Source organism: Canis aureus, chromosome 26, assembly GCF_053574225.1.
Source record: "Canis aureus isolate CA01 chromosome 26, VMU_Caureus_v.1.0, whole genome shotgun sequence".
NCBI lineage: Eukaryota > Metazoa > Chordata > Mammalia > Carnivora > Canidae > Canis > Canis aureus.
In genome coordinates, this window is record NC_135636.1 from 35,115,386 (window position 1) to 35,135,207 (window position 19,822).

The window sequence follows — 19,822 nt, forward strand, 5'->3', positions numbered from 1 at the left end:
CATTCACTGAGAGAACACTTACTGAATGCCTAGGTCTGACTTTCACAGCATTGTCCTAGGTGCTGGGGATACAGTGACAGAGAAAATTCAGCACAAATTTAGCCCTTGTGGAGAGTATACAGTCTATGGAAAAGACAGGCATTAGTCAAATAATTGTGCAAACAAATGTGACATCACAGCAGTAGTAAGTGCCATAAAGGAGTGGTACATGGTGCCATGAGAGCCTATGATGGAAGGATCTGCCCCAGTCAAGGTCAGGAAAGCAGAAGTATGCCAAGACATATCACCCCAGTGAAATTCACCCTTCAAAGTAATATCCTATATGTTTATTTCCAATAATGTTGCCCTTGCAAACAATTCCAAGGCAGTTTATAGGTGTGCTAGACCTAGGCCTGTTTGTCCTCAAATAAAGTCCTTATGTCTTAACCTCTCAGAGTTTTTTGTTTTCTGATTAGACCATGAATACCATAACAAATCACATAAGAAAATCTACTGCATTCCTTTAAAATCACATCTTACTACCAAAATGGAATTCCCCTGCTGGGTCATGGACCTTATTCCCCAGAGCTGGGGGAAAGGTGTTCATGGCAGTTTGCAAAAATAAAGTTACAGATATCATTCGTAAAAGGAGGAGAGTGGACAATGTGAAGTCTATTCTCCCTTATAGCTCAAAAATCATGTGTCTGTGGTTTGCCACTGAGGAGATTCTGAACAGTGACCCATAGTGTGTAGAGGTAACTTCCAAAGAAGAAATAAAAGAATGTGTGTAGCCAAATGACAGGGGTCAGTCTGCCAAAAGCACCCTTCCATGGGAAAAAAACTGGATAAGAATAGTTAAGCTCACAGGCTTTGGAGGCCAACAGATCTGGTTCAAATCCCAGATTTACCACTAGTGAAGTTTTTTGATTCCGCTAACAGGGTTGTTGTATGGATTAAATGATTCATTCAAACTACTTAGCACATGAAAACTGTTCTATAAATTGTTAATTACATTATTACATCTTTTTCTACAACCCTCATTTCCCCCTGTACTGTGTAGGCCTTCCCTCTTCTGTTGACTTGCTCTCTTTAAAACATACTGATTCCAGGGACACCTGGGTGGCTCAGTGGTTGAGCATCTGGCTTTGGCTCAGGTTGTGCTCCTGGGGTCCTGGGTTCAACACCCCCCCAACTGCCGCCCATTGGGCTCCCTGCAGGGAGCCTGCTTCTCCCTCTGCCTGTGTCTCTGCCTCTCTCTCTCTCTCTCTGTCTCATATATAAATAAATAAAATCTTAAAAAAAAAAGAAACATACTGATTCCACTGATTCACCTGAAGTCAATCTGTGTTCTTGCCTTTGACCTGAGGGAGCTTTTGTCCTTTAAAGTGACTTTTGGTAATAGATAGCTTCCATCTCTTATGATTTAATCTGACTGATTTAACTCTTAAAGTACTGCAGAGCTCTTTCACACATGTATAACTACGACTATTTTTATTTTTTTTATTTGAGTTAATACATACAAATGACTGTGCTCACTTTTAGTAACCATGATTTATAAAAAGTCACACCTTGAATGTTCTTGGGTAGGATTTCTTTTAAAACACCGGTCACTCTACCCTGAAACAGTTCCATAAATCTTTCATTCTCACCCAGCAGTGTACTTTCCTGCAGCGACAGATAATTTTAGCCATAAAAACTTGCTTAAGCCGAGGCTTTTCACCGAGCCTCAAGTTGTGGTGGAATCCTTTTTCTTATGAACACAATTCTAACAATCAGCATAACTGACCAGCTCAGAGAAACTACCACCTGCAAATTAACAATAAAAGAAGCAGCACTGTTTCATTCTTTAGGAAGAAAGTGCTACAGTTTTTAAAATTAATTAGTTAACACATTTTTGCTGAGGAAAAGCATGGTAGACCTCCATATATTGTTCCCTCCCATCCTGAATGGCGCCAACTAAGAATGGCTCATAGCATGAAAACCGTTTGCCATCTCCAAACATTGACTTTCTAGATGGAGTCATTTCATCTGTAAAATAGGGATATGCCCTGTCTAGGCAATTTCTCAGAGTTGCTGTGAGGACCAAATGAGGTGTAGAATGTGAAAGAGCTTTGACATAAACCTAAGAATTATTGTTGAGGATTTCAAGTAGTGTATTTTTTTTTAAGATTTTAATTTATTCGCGAGAGACACACACAGAGAGGCAGAGGCATAGGCAGAGGGAGAAGCAGGCTCCTCACCAGGAGTCTAATGAAGGACGGAGTCCCAGGACCCCGAGATCATGACCTGAGCCAAAGGCAGATGCTCAACCACTGAGCCACCCCGGTGCCCCTCAAGTAGTGTTTTATACAAGAGATGTTAAAGTATAAACCCTTTGTGTATAATTTGCACATGTCTTGTTGATGGCCAGAGCCCCTATTCATAAACCGATGATGTCTCAGTGTTGGAATGTCAGTGCCTTCAAAAATCTTTTGACTCAGGGCCCTAGAATTTTCCAACTACTAAAAAGTGATATCTTCCCAGACCAGACTGCCAATCGGTCATAGAGAATTGCCAGAGCACTGCCCCTCTTCACTTATTCCTGAAATATTCTTTTGGCCTAGGCTCTAATAGCAACATAATTTCCACTGTCTTCCTTGGACAGTTTTGAAAAAGTGTAGACTGTGCCCCCAAAGGGCCAGTTTTGAACTCCATGAAGATGTACCAGCACTTCTGCTCACTCAGCAAATTCATGGCATCTCTGGGACAGGAGCTGATCTACCAAGACTTGCTCAAACAATTTCATTCCAGTTTAAACTTGCGTCCATCGTGGATTTTTTTTATCGTAAAACTGTATAGGAGGGCAGCCCCGGTGGCGCAGCAGTTTAGCGTCGCCTGCAGCTTGGGGTGTGATCCGGGGGACCTAGGGTGAAGTCCCACGTCGGGCTCCCTGCATGGAGCTTGCTTCTCCCTCTGCCTGTGACTCTGCCTCTTTCTCCATCTCTCTCTATGAATAAATAAATAAATAAATAAAATCTTTAAAAAAAAAAAAACTGTATAGGAATCTGACAGTCATTCAGTCGTAGTCCTCAGTGATCATGTCTTGACATGACATGGCCAATCAGGAGGTATGTGGCAAATGTCACTAATGAGATACCTTTTAGAAAACAAACAAATGGGAGTAGTCTTATAATAGTGTCACTCCTGTTCATTTGTAGTTTGACACGTTCTCCTGAGCAATAGAGCAGGGAGTGGCATTTTAGCTGAGTGCTGGGAATATCACACAGCCCACAGTCAACCTTATCTATGGCTCAGCCAGTGGTGAGAGACCATCACCCGTCTGACAACCGTAAATTATGGTGGTGTCTGTGAATGAGTGGTGACGTTGCAGTTATTGCCTCTATGGATGCTTTTGCTTCAGTAATACATGTTTTCTCACCTTAGTAGTAGTATCTGTGGGGGAAAAGTCTGAGCAGGAAACAAAACTTGTTAAAAATAAAGTGAGCCATATTGATTTAGTTTGTCCTTATCTAATGGCAATTTTTAAGATCTTTTAAAATTGAAGTTCGATTTCCCAACATATAACATCCAGTGCTCATCCCATCAAGTGCCCTCCTCAGTGAATTTTTACGATTTTTAAATGACTTTTTTTCTTATTTTCAAAATGCCTTTTTTTCCAGAATTATTTATTTGTTTTAGAAAGAAAGAGAGCACAAGCAGGGGCAGGGGCAGGGGGAGAGAAGCAGACTCTTCACTGAGCATGGAGCCCAACAGGAGGATCAACCCTACAACCCCAAGATCATGACCTGATCTTATTTTTTTTTTTTTTTTATTCATTTATTATAGTCACACAGAGAGAGAGGGAGAGGCAGAGACACAGGCAGAGGGAGAAGCAGGCTCCATGCACCGGGAGCCTGATGTGGGATTCGATCCCGAGTCTCCAGGATCACGCCCTCGGCCAAAGGCAGGCGCTAAACCGCTGCGCCACCCAGGGATCCCTCATGACCTGATCTTAAATCAAAAATCATACACTCAACTAACTGATCACCCAGGTGCCCCTCAAGATGCTTTTCTGACTATCTCATCACAACTGTTTTTAGTACTATTTGTCTCACTTCCCCATGGGGGTAAATCAACCTATATCATGAAGAGTATGACTTTCTTTTAAACCTCCTTACTGGGAAAAGGGTAGTAGAGCAGAAAAACCCTGAGGCACATAGCTCTAATCCAGAACTTTCCATACGCACACACTCATATACTGTAGGTTTGCTTATTCTCTTGACTCCTTCTGGGCATAACCCAGAGAAGGGCATATCAGGGTCAACACAGAGTCAACACAGGCAGGGCTCCATTACAGGAAGATTACAGGAAGACCCATTGGCATGCAGCCAGTACAAATTACTACAGGCAAAACTGAGAGAGGCTTAGGGTCCAGGAACTCCAAGTCATTTGGAGTTAGGATCAGAGCTAAAGAGGTGGTTAAGAACAAATTAGGATGACCTGTTTTAGTCATTAGGTCCAAATTTTGGTGTATGTGTGCGTGTGTGTGTGTGTGTGTGTGTGTGTGTGTGTATGCATGTATTTGGGGTCTGGAAGGGGTACTATTTTTTTAATTAAAAGGTCAGAGGCAAGATAGATAAAGGTAGCTCATGAATGATTAGATAGATGGTTAAATAGGTGGATAAATTGATGCATGAATGATTGGTAGATGAATAGATGCTGAATGGATAAATGGGAATAATGAAATTAGGATGGATGGCTGATATGACAGATGAATGGGTGGTAGGCAAGTGAATGACTAGTTAGATGAATGGATAAATAAATAGACAATTGGATGTTTGGATGGATGAATGGAGAGCTTGATAGATGATACATACATACATACATGGGTATATAGGTACATAAATAGATGAGTGAATGGATGATCAAACTGATGGATTGGTAGATGAACACAAAGATGAACTAATGAATGAACTGGATGGATCAAAGCATAAATGGATGGATGATTCAGTAAACAGAATAATGGCCCCCAATATGTCTATGTCTTAATTCCTAAAATTTGTGAGTATGTTAGATTACCATGGCAAAGGGGAATTAAGTTAGCTAATCAACTGACCCTGATATAGGAAGATTATCCTGGATTATCAGGATGGACCCAATGTAATCACAAGTATCTTTATAAGAGGAAGGCAGAAGGTACATAATTAGAGAGAGATTTGAAGGTGCACATAGGTGTTGATTTTAAACTCTGAAGATTTGTAAATTTGAAGATGTGTGTACATCTTTGTTTTGAAGAAGGAGACAATAGATCAGGGATGCAAGTGGGCTATAGAAGCTGGAAAAGGTAAGGAAACTGACTCTCCCCAAAAGGACTACAACTCTACCAACATTTTAATTTTAATTCCTTAAGACCCATTTTTTTTTTAAAAAAGATTTTATTTATTTATTCATGAGACATACACACACAGAGAGAGAGAGAGAGAGAGGCAGAGACACAGGCATAAGGGAGAAACAGGCTCCATGTAGGGAGCCCGACGTGGGACTCGATTCCAGGTCTCCAGGATCAGGCCCTGGGCCGAAGGCGGCACTAAACTGCTGAGCCTCCTGGGCTGCCCCATTGAGACCCATTTTGGACTTCTGAATTCTAGAACTACAGATCTTCCTCAACTTAGAACAGGGTTATGTCCTGATAGCCCCATTGTTAAGTTGAAAATACCCCAAAAGGGATCCCTGGGTGGCGCAGCGGTTTGGCGCCTGCCTTTGGCCCAGGGCGCGATCCCGGAGACCCAGGATCGAATCCCATGTCGGGTCCCGGTGCATGGAGCCTGCTTCTCCCTCTGCCTATGTCTCTGCCTCTGTCTCTCTCTCCCTGTGTGTGTGTGTGTGACTATCATAAATTAAAAAAAAAAAAGAAAAGAAAAGAAAATACCCCAAAAGATACAGATGCAATGTAACGCTGGGACACCTGCACCCCGATGTTTCTAGCAGCAATGTCCCCAATAGCCAAACTGTGGAAGGAGCCTCGGTGTCCATCGAAAGATGAATGGATAAAGAAGATGTGGTTTATGTATACAATAGAATATTACTCAGCCATTAGAAACGACAAATACCCATCCTTTGCTTCGACGTGGATGGAACTGGAGGGTATTATGCCGAGTGAAGTAAGTCAATTGGAGAAGGACAAACATTATATGGTCTCATTCATTTGGGGAATATAAAAAATAGTGAAAGGGAATAAAGGGGAAAGGAGAAAAAATAAGTGGGAAATATCAGAAAGGGAGACAGAACATGAAAGACTCCTAACTCTGGGAAACAAACTAGGGGTGGTGGAAGGGGAGGTGGGCAGCGAGTGGGGGTGACTGGGTGATGGGCACTGAGGTGGGCACTTGATGGGATGAGCACTGGGTGTTATTCTATATGTTGGCAAATTGAACACCAATAAAAAATAAATCTATAAAATAAAATAAAATAAAATAAAATAAAATAAAATAAAATAAAATACTGTGTCTAACAACAACAACAACAAAAAAATACCGTAGGTCAAAAATGTGTTTCATACACCTAACCTACTGAACATCATAGCTTAGTCTTGCCTATCTTAAATGTGTTCAGAATACTTATCTTAGCCTACAGTTGGGCAAAACCATCTAACACAAAGCCTATTTTATAATAAGTGTTGAATGTCTCATGCAATTTTTGAATTTGTACTGATAGTGAAAAACAGAATGGTTGTATGGGTGCAGAGTGGTTATAAGTATATTGGTTGTTCTCATGGCTTGTAATCACATGGCTGACTGCGAGCTGTGCTCACTGCTGCTACCCAGCATCATGAGAGAGGATAGTATAACATATGGCTAGCCAGGAAAAGATCAAAATTCACAATTCAGAGTATGGTTTCTGCTGAATGCATATTGCTTTTGCACCATTGTAAAATTGAAAAACCTTAAGTTGAACCATCATAAGTTGGAAACCATCTGTATAATATGGTCTGTGTTGTTTTAAACCACTGTTGTTTTAAACCACTGTTACTGTTTGTGGTAATTGGTCACTGCAGCAATAGAAATGGATGAATACACCAGTGGGTAAATAAATGGATGAAGGTGGACAAATACTTGGATGATTAAATGAATGGATGATAAATGGAGGCAAACGGATAGATGGATAAATGGATGAGTGGAAGAATGGGTGAATGGATACATAAATAAATGGTTAGTTGGTTGGAAAGAAGGTAAAAGAAGACTTGTTTCTCCATTCATTACACTTCTGACACCAAATGTCTGCAGTTTGTCCTTTCATTAAACAATTCTGACACTACCTGGGGTTAGCCCAGATCCCACAGGTTAAGGGCTCATTCCCAAAAGACTGCCTCCCACTTCAGATGCCAACCACAAGTTGTAGGTTCCTAGGTTACCCACACTTCTGTTCAACTTAGCTACAAATTGGGGCTTCCCACAACCCCCTCCTCAGGTTGGGGAATTTGCTATCATGGCTTACTGAACTCAGGGAAATACTCTATCTACATTTACCAGATTATTGTAAAGGATACAAATGAACAGTCACGTGAAGAGAGCATAGCACAAGGTCTAGAAGTGTCTCAAGGGCAGAAGCTTTCTAGTACATGGATAGACGCACCAAACCAGGGCCTCTCTAAACCTCATGGTTTAAGGATTTTTGTGGAAGTTTCATCACATAGGCATGATTAATTATTAACTCAATCTCCAGCCCCTCTCCTCTTCTCAGAGAATGGGGAGAAGTGAGGTCAAAAGTTTCAAGCTTCCAATTATGGCTTGATCTATCTGGTTACCAGTCCCCATCCTGAAGCTATTCAGGAGCTTACCAAGAGTCACATCATTAAAACAAACAGTGCTCTTATCACCCAGCAAATTCCAAGGGATTTGGGACCTCTGTGTAAGACAATTCTATCACCTCCATCACTGAGAAAATTACAAGCATTTTCAGAGTTCTGTGTCAGGAGCTGGGGATAGACACCAAACATATTTCTTATTATGCTGGAGAGGGATAAATGAATAAATGGATACATGAATGGGTAAATGAATAGATGGATAGGTAGGTAAATGGATGAATACATAGGTGGCTGATAGATAAATGGATATATAAACATAAAGAGATAAAATGTGTGTAGATGTATAGATACACGGATTGATGGATGGTTGTCTGGTAGATGGGTAGACAGACACATGGATTGATAATTGGTATGATGGGTGATTAAGTGGATATATGAATAGGTAATGAATGAACAGATAAATAGATACTTGGTTGGAGATCTGATTGGATAGATGGATACTTGCATGTAGGCATGAATAAATGAAAAGTACATTATGCTTAAGAACAGAAGTCCAATCTTCAACATGAAATGTGGACTTGTTGACCATTAAGGATCTTTCCAGTTAGGAAAAGAGATGTCCAGATAGAATGTAAAATGTGTGCAAAGTCCTGATCTTGCAGTAAGCCTCCATCCTCCAAGATGAACCATTTAAAACAAGAGACCTTTGCACTTAATGATTCCTTTATCTGGAATATAATACTCTACCTCCAAGTAATTAACTCTGCTTATTCCCCGCATCACAATACAGGCATTGCTTTCTTAGGGAAGCCTTACCTGACAGTATTGTGTAACTTTTCTTATAAGCACTTGTTAAAATTTCAATTTTACATTTATTTGATACATGATTGTGAGATTAGTATCTGTCTCCTCCACCAGATTCTATCTAGCTCTAAAGAGCAGGGATCAAAGTATTTTGGCATACCATTTGGTCCCCATCACTTAAGTCATGTCTGATACATAGAAAGTGTGCTTTTTATAAGTGTTTTTTGAATGCATTGAAACCTTCCTGTGGCTTTCTCACTCAGATCATCAGGAAAGATCTTGATGGGTTCCTGGGGCATTACTGATACCAGGGTGATTAAGTTTTGATTTACTGATGTAAGACTTTGACAAGGAGAGTGCTTCTCCAAAAGGGAGGAGCCATCCCCTGAAACCTAGTGTCCCCTGCATCCTAGAAAGACCAGGGCTCTATCTCAGGCCTAGCTCAATCATCTCTTTGCCTTAACAGTCTTTCAGATTCTCAGCCATCTGGGAACCAGCAGCCTCTCTGACTGGATGAGTCCTTCCAGCCATCCTCACCCTGACCTCCATCAGGGCCAGCTCCAGCCTCCTGCTCCTGCCCTGCTCCAGGGGGGCAGATTCAGAGGCCACACCACTAACTAACTGCTAGCGAAAACTCTTCTGTCATTGTGATCATTGTGGTCTCCTGTCAGTTTCACTTTGACCTTCTCAGTTCTCTGCTAGGCTTCAATTTGGGTTTTGTGATCTATTCTTCCTTGCTGTACCCAGCACACCAAGGGTCTGAGAGAACTACACTCAAGTCCCAGCTCTGCATGAACTAGCTGTGTGCCCTTGAGCAAGTCACTTAACCTTTCCAGGCCTGTTTGCTAGTCCATGAAATGGATGCAATAAATCTGTTTCAGGATGATTGTGGAGATTAAACAAGATGATACAAAGGAAGTATCTAGTACGTTGACTGGCAATAGTAAGTGATAATCAATTATTAATTCCCTTCTTTCTTTCCAGGTTTCTCTCTCTTGTTTCTTTCTGTGGCACAATGCTGTCTCCCTTTCTGTTTTCCACTGTTCTGTCTACAGAACGTTTTCTAGCTCTCATAAAAATAGCACTACATAAAACAAAATGGCACGGTATTTTTATATCCTCCGAATAACTCAATTCATTTATAGACCGGTCAATTTTAGTTATCCGAACATTACTAAGCCACCTGAAACTGCTAAAGGTCTATATTCATCCAGAGAATAAAGAGCCAAATCAATACTTTAAAAAACACCAAGAGAAAGACATTTTCCCGGAGGCCTACGGCCTCATATGGAATGTGTCAGCCTATTGCTGCTTCTTCTGGCTGGAAGACAATGCACAAGAAACCCTTTATATTTTAAATTTGACACAGCAGCCATGATGATAGTGGAAGAATGGATGCCCATATTTCCCAGGAAGAGGGATTTGGCAGGAGTTCCCATGTGTTACCCACAGGGTGCTCATATGCGTATGTAAGTGTTGGAGATTTGAAAATTCAGAAAGAAATGAAGAAATTAGTGGAAAAATGGTTATCAACTTATTTTTAGTGTAGTCAGTGGAATAATTTGATAATGGTGAGGGTCTCTAAATGGAGATTTCAAGACAGGATCATTATCAACTATAACAAACACAAGCACAAAGGAAAGCAGACAGTCCAGGGTTCAAATATTGGCAGCATTACTTTCTGACTGTAACTTTGGTCAAGTTACTCTGTCCCCCTGGGCTTCTTTTCCTTCACCTGTAAGTCAGAAATTGATGTTGTGTACATTATGTTGGAATGTTGTAGCTGTTAAATAGTCCATTACAAAAAATAAATAAATAAATAAATAAATAAATAAATAAATAAATAGTCCATTACAGGTAACAAGAATAGTGCCAGGCACCTAAAAAGTACCTAATCAGGGGATAGGCATGATTATTAATTATTATTAGTTATAGGGTTTCTGGCATCTTCACCTCCACCACTTATTATTGAGAAAGATACTTGCATAGCCATGGAAATGTTGGAGATTATTTCCAAGAAAATATGGTGAGACTCACATTTCTCAGAAAGTTCTGGATTAATTAACACAACCCAAAGTCCAGCTCTTGGACTTATATATAGCTTAAGGATGATTTTGTCAGCATTGAGATTAGGGTGGACTCACACTAACCAAACTCATTAGACCAATATACAAACCAGATCAGTCAATTAATATTTTTTTTTCTTTATGTAGGCTCCACCCTGGACTTCAACTCAAGACCTTGAGATCAAGACCTGAGCCAAGATCAGAAGTCAGACACTTAATTGACTGAGCCACCCCAACGCCCCAACTGTAGTCAATTAATTTTCAGTGAGATATGCAACTTTGAGAAGATTAGAATACTCAAGGCTGTGTGATTACTACATTTTCTCCCTGGGCTCACACCTATGTTGGAAGACAAGTCTCCATAGGAACACTACATAATGAGAAAATTCGAGTCAGAGCAGTGAGCCATAAAAGATTTAAATATAAAGTGGTTGCAATCCATGTTACTTAAGCTAATGATCTCTTATTAGCAATAGCCTTTCCCATGCTGTGTATTGTGAAACTTTATCCTCTTTGCCAAGCTAAAAAGGAAACATTCATTGATGATTCTGACCATTTGGAGATTTTGTAGAATCAAAATACCATAAACAAGTCAAAAGACAAATAACAAATTAGATAAGTATGTGCAATACATATGGCAATAAAAAGGTTAAAATCTAATATACAAAGAGCTTTTATGAACCAATAAGAAGAGAGTAATGCTACATCAGAAAAATGGGCAAAAAGGACAGCCTGGGTGGCTCAGCGGTTTGGCGCCGCCTTCAGCCCAGGGCCTGATCCTGGAGTCCCGGGATCAAGTCCCACATCGGGCTCCCGGCATGGAGCCTGCTTCTACCTCTGCCTGTGTCTCTGCCTCTCTCTCTCTCTGTGTGTCTTTCATGAATAAATAAATAAAATCTTAAAAAAAAGAAAAATGGGCAAAAGGTATGAATAGATAGTTCATGTAAAAAGAATACAAGTGGTTTATAAATTATAAATGGGAGCACACTGTGTTTATGAATAAATAGTTTATAAGCTTTGTCAAGCTAAGTGGAAATGATTTTTTCTTATTGTTATCATTTGCCTTTTTCTCTTTTTTTTTCCATTTGCCTTTTTTGGTTAATGAAGTGCGTATATATGGCTGTATATTTGTATGTAGATGGCATTATATTTGTATATGATTAATAGCCGTTAAAATGTACTCTTTAGGGACACCTGGGTGGCTCAGCCATTAAAGTGCCTGCCTTCAGCCCAGGGCATGATCCTGGAGTCCCGGGATCGAGTCCCACGTCGGGCTCCCTGCATGGAGCCTGCTTCTCCCTCTGCCTGTGTCTCTGCCTCTCTCTCTCTCTCTCTCTCTGTTCTCTCATGAATAAATAAATAAAATCTTTAAAAAAATAAAAAATAAAATGTACTCTTTATTAATTGCTTCTATCTTTTGCCTATTTTTGTATTGGAGTATCCATTCTCTTATTGATTTAAAAGAGCCCCCCCCCTCTATATATATATATATTCAGGTATTAACCCTTTATACATATTGAATAACGCTTTCCCCCTTCCTTGGGCTTCTTGAGACAGGGTCATGGAGGAGAAGCAGAATATCCACTGTGTGTCAGAGTCTTTCATATAAATTATCTCATTTACCCTCACAACAAAAGGTATTGTTGGACATAAGTGCTATAATCCCTATCTCACAGCTGAAGACCCAGTGGCTCAGAAAGACTGGGTAACTTGCTCAAGAACACACAGCTAGGAAGGACAATTTGAATTTGGAACCTAAAGCTGTCTCTTTCCTCTCAATCATGCAAATGCCTTTTCAGAAGGCTCCAAGCTCTTCTAACCATCACCTAATCTCTGACTTGCTACATCTGGGACCCCACAGCAGGGCTAGCCCCAGCTTGTTCATGTTCTTGAAGGAACACGAATTGGGCAGAAGTAACAGGTAGCTGAACATTAGTCAAACTATCCTTTTTCTAGCATGTTGCATATTTGGGGACGAATCCTGGACACTGGGGTGCCCACTGAGTTTCAATTTCCTTTCTCTTCTTGCCTGTTTCCCTGTTTCCCTGAGGCCAGCCCAAGTTGGATTCCTCTGCTTAAAAGACAGCAACTCATACAAAACAGGAGCAGCATATCAGCCATCCCCTCTCCTTTAAGAGGAAGATTTGTAATTTGACTGAGTTAAATGGTAGAGCTGTGGGGTTAGAATCCATATTACTAGTAGGTGGGATCACCAGAATCACAACCAGGAGTACAGCCCTTTCTTCTGCCTCTCATCGACATCTGCAACATCTGCTGTCACATCCTCATATGCAGCTGGTGTACCAGTCCCATCGAATGACCTGTAGTACCCAACAGGCTTGGCTGTGACATACTTCATGCCAATACACACGCTTCTCTTTTTCGCCTAAAAAACCTAAATACTTTTATGTCCGTCAAGTAGGAACTCGCCTCTACTCTGAAGGACCTCCAGACCCTCCACTCCAGTGTGAAGGACCTTCCAGTTTTTTACCCTCTACTATGAAGGACCCTCAGAAAAAAAAATGAAGGACCCTCAGATTCTCCTTCCACTATGAAGGATCTCTAGACTCTCTTTCCAAAGAGGCAGAGTCCGTCCTCCTTCTCTGCACTCCACGGCCCCTGTGCTGACCTCTCCCATAGCTTTGACTGTTACTGTAGTTTTGTTTTGTTTTTTAAAAGATTTTATTTATTTATTCATGAGAGACACACAGAGAGAAGCAGAGACATAGACAGGTGGAGAAGCAGGCTCCATGCAGGAAGCCCGATGTGGGATTCAATCCCAGGACTCCAGGATCACACCCTGAGTCAAATGCAGACTCTCAACTGCAGAGCTACCCAGGTGTCCCAGTGTTAACTGTAGTTTATTATATGTCTGGGTTCCCCACCAAATTCAAACAGGGGTTCCCTCTAGGGCAGGATCCAGGCTTGGTCATCTCTGCATCTCCAGTGTGCAGCAGGAGGTGGGGAATGAATGATAGGGCTTCTGATCCTGAGGTCTCTCCTCCCCACTCAGCCTGTGCCCAGACTCACGGGTCTGATTCCTGCCTTAGATCTCACTCGGATTTGCTTTCCTCCTTCCCCACCATTCTATGAAGCTTAGTTCCTATCTCCATCTTACTGTGAGGGCCTGAAATACCTCTTTATGTTGCATTACCTGCCAGCTGGACTTGCACCACTAACTCTGCCTGCTTGGTGGGAGAGTCTCAGAGCTTGGGCTTTAGTGAGGACTCTGCACTCCCTTAGGTCCTTCCTGGCTGTACTCCGGGGTTCAGTTCAGGACCAGGCCCTAACTCTTCTGGCCCTCTTCGTGGTCTTGTGGGCATGAGGCCAGGCCTCCTCATGACTATAAGATTCAAACTTTGCTCCCAGCTTGTCTCCCTTATCATTCTGCTCCCCACCCCCCGCCCCCCCTACCACTTCAAGCATGTCAGAAGGAAAATCAGCTGAGTCACTCCTGGACCAGGAGTCCTGCAGCATCACGAGCAAAAGCAACAGAGCAAGAAGAAATTAGCTCATCCCACAGAGAGGCACTTAAAGCAGCCAGGCAGACTACAGCCCCTGGCAGGCCAGGCAAAGGACCACCCAGATCACAGCTGTGTCCTCTCTGCTCTTGCTATTCCTTGGAGAGAAGTGCTTTCAGGGCCAAGCCTACAAATCCAGTCACACCAGAGAAGTCTTGATACAGGGAAAGGATCGTGGGATCCCACCAGGCTGTTGCCAGGATCCTCATTTTTGCACACCTCCTCAAGATGAACTGCTGAACCAGGGGATCGGGGACTATGTGTCTTGAGCTCTAGGAGAAGGATGTTTGAGAGTCATTGCCAAGTTGGTCTTTAATACTCACAGATGGCCACTCTGGGCAAGCCCCAAAGATCACTAGATCATCATCTCTGCCCAGAAAGGTTCATGATCCAGTAGATGGGGATGTTAAAGCATTCCAGATTGGGTTCTTATAGAGAAAAGGGGATACAAGTAGAGACAGAGAGGTCCAAACAAAGCCCCCTTGTATGGAGTGTGGTTGAAAAGAAAGAGCATTGGCCAGAGGGTAGGAAGAACGATTTCATCTAAAAAATTATGTATTGAGAAGTTCAGATGGTTGTGGTACAGAAGGAGTGGAGAGAGATGAAGCAGGAGGACTGGGATACAGGGAGGACTTCATTTTGAAGACCAGATTGCTATAGTAACAGAACATTCACTGAGTTTGGGTACACAGAAGAAGCAATGAAGGGGGAGTAAAGTTGACTTTCTTAAGTTTGTACAGTTTGAGTCTGAAATGTTGGGTTGGAGTGGAACCCATTAGCTCTGTTTGCCACCTTTTAGCCTCCCTGGGCCTGGGAACCAGAGACTCGAAGCCCTGGGCAGGGCCCTCTCTATAAAGAGTGATCAACTGATCTAATCACACCATCTTTGGGAAGCTTGGATCTAATAGATAAACCCAGACACTAGAGCAGCCTGCAATATGAGAGAAATACAGGGAAGGGGCAGGGAGCAGAAGCAATGAGGCAGCAGAGACACCAAGCAGAAGAGACCATGGGGCAGGCAGGCAGGGGTGCCTTGGTGTGAAGCTATGACCCAATGAGAGTAAATGCTTGGGAAGGGTAAATAAATACTCACCAGAGGGAGAAGCCATGAGATAGAAGTGGAGATAGAAAAGCATTAAGTCATAAGCCTGGTGAAGGGACAAAGTTGGGAAGCAAGGGTGCCCATTTCTCACGAAACCATGGGATATCTAGAAAGACAACAAGCATTTTCTGTTCATCCATAGCTGCTGGATTCCTCTCTCCCTGGCTCTGCCTCCAAGCAGAAGACATGGCAGTATGATGAGCCAAGGGCCAGGATACTAACTAAGCCACAGGGTGAAGGATGAATCTCCCTTCTTTCTGATTAGCAATTGTTTTATGTTCTCCCTCTCTTCCTGTGTGCTTGAGAAGGGAAATTGCTTCGGTTTGTTCCCACTAAGGATCTGTGTTTCCAGCATATCAAGGAAAACCTGTAGTGGGTGGATAAGTCAAGATGAGCTGTGGAACTTAGGATCTCTATCCTGCGCAGTATATTTGTCCTTGGGCTTGCCATTTTGCACCAGTGGAGTGGGGAATGAGTATGGGCCCCATGATGGGGATAGGATAAAAAAGATACTAAAATATTTGAGGTTTCTGGTCTCTAACAATAGGTGCCCAGTGATCCTAAAGAAAAAAGGATTTACTGGAAGAATATCAAGTAGCTCATAGAACTAATAGGAAGACTGGAAAACTGGCCTCAGAAAAGTCAGCTAAGGAAGCCTGGGTGGCTTAGTAGTTGAGTGTCTGCCTTCAGCTCAGGTCATGATCCCAGGGTCCAGGGATCAAGTCCTGTGTCAGACTCCCCACAGGGAGCCTGCTTCTCCCTCTGCCTATGTCTCTGCCTCTCTCTCTCTTTCTCTCATGAATAAATAAAATCTTTAAAAAAAAAAAAAAGAAAGAAAAAAGAAAGAAAATCTAGCTAAGATCCTACTACAGGGACCATCCAATTAGGTCATTGCTTTTGCCCCTGGACACATGCCTCTAACATACAGGCTCTGGTTTCCTCCAAATAGAATGCACACTCAGATGCAGAGCAACCAAAAATGGCACATGTTGTCTTTTGAGGTCAGTTAGGTCTCCCTTGAGCCCAGGTCAAAGAAATCCTTCACATTTGTCAACTGAGCACGAGAGGCCAGAACCCCAGAGAAAGAAAATGTGCATTTGTCTGGCTAGGTTCTCTGCTCACATATTTCTTTCTAAGTCCCTGGGAGAAGGAATGAGCAAGAGTTGTGGCAGGATAGGCTTCAGGTCTCGGGGAATCCTGGGCATCCTCCGAATTCCATCATCCCCAACATGACTTAACACATCACAGTTGGCAAACCTGGCCAAGTGAGCACCAAGTTAAGACCTGAAGGGTGAGTAGTTGCTGGCCAGTCACAGAGATGGGGGAAGAAGGTTCTGGTATATACAAAGGCTTGGTGCATTTAAGTAACTGAAATTGATTCCACATGTCTGGGAAGACAGGCAAAGGAGACTGTGGGGTGAGATTTGCTAGACAGGAAGGAATAATAGAGAGTTTGGATTTTATACTGAAGGCAGCGGGATGCCATTGACATATTTTAAATAGAAGACAGACATGATGATATTCATGCTTCAGGAAAGACAAGTGATTTTTGTAAGAACAGTAGTTCCATGAGTAAGGATTTTGTTGTGTTTACCATTGTATCACCAGCTCCAAACACACAGGAGGTGGTGGGTAAACACTTGTGAAGTGAATGAAGGCATGACCATTCTGCGCAAGACCATTAGTCAGGAGGTGCCCATTAAATAATATTAAATATTAAATAATCTGTGGTGGTCTGAACTGTAATGATGGGCTGTGGGGGTGGAGAGAAGAGACCAGATTCATGGGATGTTTGGGAGATAGAATACATTAGCTGCTGCCGGGGGGTGGAGGGGGCAAGGTATCAAGGATGATGTCCTGGTTCCTTACACAGACAGATGAATAGCTGGGGGTACCACCACTCAAGACAGAAATGATGGGAGGTCTGGCACAGAGATGAACAAATTCGTGTGTCAACACATTGTTTTAGGCATCTTCAGAAGGTCCAGGTGGAGAATCCCACTGTGAAGTTCATTACAAGAGGTCTCCAAGGAAGCACATCTACCCCTAGAGAGACTACAGATGGAGATTGAAGAAATCTCTCCGGAGAGCAGTGCTAGGGTCTGTGCCAGCTAGGACACTTGAGCCCAGGATGCTGGGACCCTGGGAAGACCCTGGCCCTGTCTCTGCCCTTGACTCTGCCATTAAACATTTATGTGATAAACGTCGAGAGCTCACTCTGTGGCCATCCTGATGTTTTACCTTCCCTCTCCTAGTTCCCAGGCTCGTCACTTCCTTAGGACTGCAGGGAGGACAGCTCTGCTTTTAGGGAGACTGAGCCTAAATGCTGCCCCATACATCTTTCTCAGAATTATGTAAGCTAGTCCAGAACGCCGGAGCCTCAATTTTTAGATAGCACAGACTGATAAAACTGAGTGCTCACATCACATGCTTATATTACTTTTATAGTTAAAATTATAAAACTAACACAAATCACCTAACAAGATGTGGATACACACTCCAATGGCTCCTTACGTAAGGAAAAGAATCCTGTTTTGTTACTATACTACTGTCATGTCACTGTGCCACTCCTGTTTCTAGGGGTTCAGAAGTGAGGCCAGCCTGTCTGACAGCAGCCAGGAAATAAGCACGGAGGAGGCGGGGGTGGGGCTTGGGGGTGGGGATTAGGGATTCGTGTTACTCAGTCGCCCGTGAAAATTGCCCTGTTCTCTGGCTTTTCCATGAAAGAGGATTTCAACCACCTCCTTTTTTTTTTTTTAAGTCTTTTTATTTTATTTTATTTTATTTTTAAGTAATCCCTACACCCAACATAGAGCTCAAACTCACTACCCAGAGATCAAGAGCCGCATACTCCACTGACTGAGCCAGCCAGTCATCCCTCAACAACCTCCATTCTGACCTCGAACTTTCTAATTGATGAAGTGTCTTCTTTCCAGCTTATCAATTAGCTTGGGCAAAAGACCCTATAGGTAAAGCATCCCCTGATGGGAACTGAAACTACCCACTTCAGCAAGAAGGACTGACCAGAGCCAGCAACACTCTGCGGGACTGACCCCAAGACAATGATGGGCCTGACCTTCACTGCCCACCTGCACGTACCCACCAACCTTTGTCCCACATTTTCCTTACATAAACCTGGAAGTATTTTCGGCACTTTGCAGTCTTTGAGACATTAGTCTACTGTCTTCAGTGACAGTGACTCACTGAAATTCCTTTCTTGTTTCACTACCACTCATTTCTCTGCCTTCGGATTTTGTCAGCAAGTAGTTGAACGTGGTCTGTTTGGAAACCCCAGAGGCACGTGCTTTTCCACCCTTGTGCGTAGGGCCTGAATGTGTGGGGATGCTGGGCCAAAGAAAGTGCCATTAACATGAACAGTAAAGAAAGGAACAACTTCATAGATTATATTGAGAACATGGTTGAGATACAGAGATTTTTCTAGAAGAGAAGAATTTCCTGTTTTGTTTTGTATGATAACTCAATAGGGAATCAAAACAGTGCATACGTTTTGAAATGTACATACTTATTAAGTGCTATTTAAATGCTAAATTCTTTTAGTCTGAAAAGTAAAATGGTACTCTAACAAATGTAATATAAGTAATGAAGCATGTCCTGTCCATGATCTGTTTGCTCTCAAGTGCATCCTACCCTTCCCCTGCTTTGCTCTGTGTCACAGCAGACTGACCCCACAGGCTCATCTGTCAGCTGAGTTACAGCTAGGTTGAGCATGGGAGGCACTGGCAAAACCCAGGAGAACAGGAAAAGGACATCTGGGGGACAGTGGGGGATGGAGGAAGGGCCATCCCTGCAGAATCCGGTAGGGTTCTTTGGTAGCAAGCAACAGATAGAGACTTGGGTTATTTTAAGTATAAATGGGATTTATTGGAAGACTACAGGAAAAGTCAGAGAACTGTTAAAAAAAAAAAAAAAAAAAGCTAAATAGTCAGCTTTTGGAAAGATCCATAGCTCTAAGATCTAGGGAATAGGAATCAGCAGTCTCTTTAGGAAGCTTGTTTGGAGTAGCTATAGTACACAGTAATCACTTTTGTCCTTGGATCATTCTGCACAAGACTCAAAATCTAGGAGAGGAGAGAAAGGGTCCAATTGGCTCAGCATGAGTTAAGTGTTCATCATTGCCCTGGGGGTAATGCAGGCAGAGAAGGTGTTCCCCATGAAGTGAGAGCAGGTGGGGAGAGCTGTGTTATTTGCACCCTGGGCCCAAAGTAAAAATAAGAAGTAGGGCATGAAAAAGTGGCCCCAAAAGGGAGCAAGAGGATCTTCCTCTCTAGCCAAGAAACCCACCATGAACCAAAATGGAGGCCAATCTGAGGATGAAGTGGCTGCAGCTGGAGACACTGGCTGGGGGATAGATGATGTGTTTGGACTTGCTTCTTCCTTTGAGCCAAAGGCAGCTGCCTGCTTCCATGTAACTTGGGGCCTGTCAAGGGAATCCTCAAGCCAATCAGTTCTGGAGTGGATGAGATGGGGTGGGTGGAGCAGATTCTTAGACAGGAGGGCAAAGCATAGAGCAGGGATAGGCCTACTTACTCTACTCCTAGGGTGTGTT

The 19,822-nt window shown here is 42.6% G+C and overlaps 1 long non-coding RNA gene across 1 annotated transcript in view; it reads right to left on the minus strand.

The window, feature by feature from the left end:
* Nucleotides 1-19,822, minus strand: part of LOC144298364 (uncharacterized) — a 54,203-nt gene that overhangs the window by 1,022 nt on the left and 33,359 nt on the right. Inside the window, exon 4 of the long non-coding RNA XR_013365317.1 lies at nucleotides 23-123. This is a non-coding gene — a long non-coding RNA (uncharacterized LOC144298364). The remainder of the gene's footprint in view (nucleotides 1-22; nucleotides 124-19,822) is intronic.